The sequence below is a fragment of the Ixodes scapularis genome, unplaced genomic scaffold, assembly GCF_016920785.2.
Source record: "Ixodes scapularis isolate PalLabHiFi unplaced genomic scaffold, ASM1692078v2 PGA_scaffold0__279_contigs__length_252992795, whole genome shotgun sequence".
In the NCBI taxonomy this organism is placed as follows: domain Eukaryota; kingdom Metazoa; phylum Arthropoda; class Arachnida; order Ixodida; family Ixodidae; genus Ixodes; species Ixodes scapularis.
In genome coordinates this window covers 97,461,429-97,464,373 of record NW_024609835.1, presented here as the reverse complement: position 1 = coordinate 97,464,373, position 2,945 = coordinate 97,461,429, and positions in this window count along the sequence as shown.

The following is a 2,945-nucleotide window of genomic DNA, read 5'->3' as shown; positions in this document are numbered from 1 at the left end:
GAGGACTTGTGCACATATCCAGCTGATTTTTAGTTTCTGCCCATGACCGCCTTTGCATGGTTAATCAGAAGTATTCTGAGGAACTTGTTGCAAATTAAACCAGACAAGCGCTTTGAATGACTGTTGTCAATGCCCTCTGGGCAACTTAGAATTGGCGCGTCTTCAAGATAGGGTCAATGAGTTGCACCCTATCTAGTTGCACGACTTCGTGCACACTTGTACGAGGAAGGTGCTTAACAGCCTTTAAAAAAACGCAACAATGTTGTCCAGAAGTGCGAGGAAGCTAGGACTTAGATAATGAAGTTCGCTGTTATCCTGGTCTTGCAATAAGACGAGCAGATGATCAACTCGTAGTCAACAGGCGTCGCAGCCAAACTCACTGAGTTTCACCAGATAGCCAGCGACGTACACCAGGCCAAAATTGCCAAAACAACCTACGAAGCTCGAGCACCAGCGTAGTCTCGCTGCCGCTGCCGCTGCCAACTGCTCAGAGACTTTACGTGAACTACATACGGAGAAAAAATGCCATTGACTCCCGGGCGATTGCAAAGGCCGTAAGAAGAGAAAGAGAGCGCGCTTCCAGTCCGGCCGTGGCAAGGCACAGGACGCGCGTTGAGTTCCAGACATTGTTATCGTTCGGCTACTGTCGTCATTGCAGCGACTGCACACGGGCCACTACCCGAATGTTTCTGGAAGTATCGATTTACACGAGCCCAAATCGAGTGGCCAAGCAATGGTCGGGTCTAATCTATGAGCCGCATTCAAATATCATCACTGGGCGGTACTGCGACCGCCCAGCTACGTCATCAAGTTTTGCGAAAGAGAGATTGAATGAAAACGCTCGCTTTTGTCCTCGAAATTACACCGCAACAAAGGAGTTTCTTAGCCAGTGGCGTTGCATGTGAGTATTCTTGAGTTCCACTAGTGTCAGTAAGCTCGTGTAAAGTGAAAAACAATACAACTGAATATCATTGCACCGCCCCTTTAACTCAGCTAGCCGGGTACATAGCGTACGCTTTGTCCATAGAGCGCTGACGGGTTTATGCGTTTCATACAAAAATATGTCCGCATCCGTGTTCCCAAACCTGTAGAGGTGACACCTTCACTACTCAAGTGTTTCGCGAATAGCATTAGATTTCTACGTATCACACTCGTCAGAATAGCCTAATGGCATGCGAACAAGGTGTTGCTACGGCCCTTTATTGAGAACGGTGAGAAGATGCAGTATTCATCATGGTCCGTTTACCCGAGCTCCGCAAAGCTATGCGGAGAGCAAGTCGTCTGCTTCTTGGGCAGGAGTCGCGGTGACGTCAGAACTACGCCGAACTCTGAGAGGCTTTGATTGAAAGGATAGTGGGTAGACGTCAATGCTAAATGCCTTAAGGTCTCCCTGATATTGTTTTTGTCTTTCAATCAATCAATATGAGCTTGGCGTTCTGACATTATCGCAACCCCTGTGCCAGAAGCAGACAAACTTGCGCTCCGAATTTACCGTCTTCGGCTGGAGTTGATTGCGCGATGGCGCGACAGTATCTCATTACGCAAACGCCTTCTGGTTGTGTGCTTATATGCTCTTTCGTATCGGGAAACATGATGCATATTCGAGGTACTAATAATGAGAGTATTTTTTTTAATGAAAACTCGTACGTTCTAGCCAATACAATAACCAAAAGGATATGAAACAAAAATGGAATAAGGCAATCGAAAGCGCGCAGGGGTGTTCCCATAGAGGGCGTTCGCGAGCTTATTTACACAGAAACGCCAGTGAATTAGCATTCGCGGTTTTGGTGAAATGTGTGAATTATTCGCGTGAGTAGGTCGACTGCTTTCGGAAATTAAACATTTCGTTTTCTGAAAGCATTAAAAATTCATATCATAATTAAACTCTAAATAAATCGGTATTGTCCATGGCTTCAAAAAGCCCCGAGGAAACAATATATGGCGATCCACTTAAAATGCAAAAAAAAAAAATAGCCTTAGATTAATATAATTTGCCCTCTTTTTTGTTTTCATAAAGTTATTTTTTTCTATTATTAAATAAAAGACGGGATAGAGAGAGAGATAGAAAAAAAATGTTTCTTGAAACAAGGCACTTCGTCAGAGCTGAGGGCTCTAGCAGAATAGAACAGTCCACTCTATACTCGGTGTCAACTATTTCATGCTACGTTTTCGAAGTGAAATTGATGGGTTTAAAAGGGTATTCACAAGAGGGAGAAATCCCGGGGATTTCTCCATGGCACGCGCATCCCGAGACGAAAATGTCGGGCTCTGCGATGTGAAAATGCCTCGCGTCCTTGTCTCGTGATGCACGCGCGCCGGGGAGAAATCCCCGGGATTTCTCCCTCGTGTGAATACCGCTTAAACTGCCAAACTAACGAAGGGCATCTGGCGTGCCTCCGGGAAGGATAGAGAATTTCTTTCGGCCGCCTGGGAATCGTTTAAAGTGCAGACCAAATCTTGGTTAAACGGCGCCTTCTCCGCAATCAGCCTCCGTTTTATTGCGTTCACCTCAGCCATGATTCGAACCCGCCTAACTGGGGATCTCTAAGCCGGCTCTTCGATGCGGCTCTGCTACCTTGTCAAGGCTAGCGTAGCTTCCACAGTGCTGCAGCCACGCACCGCTGAGTAAGCACGTGGCTTCTTCTTGCGTCTCATTCTCACGCACTCTCGTGCGAAGTATAGAAAGCAGATATTGGGAGGTGGTCGAACAGTCACGCCTCTAGCGGTACGCTTCAGTTGTGGGGACAACAAACCTTACTTTCTTGTGTGTTTTTGATTCGAGTAATTGAACATGACGATTCGAAGGCCGCTCCTTGTGCGACTAAAGCGCTGGTCAGAGCGAAGCGCTCGTGCCCAGACTGTTTTAGTAAACGCCGGGCTGTAGGGACAGCAGGCTCGATGCAGCGCCCCCTTTAGTTCGATCTCCCACCCAGTAGGTAGTTGGC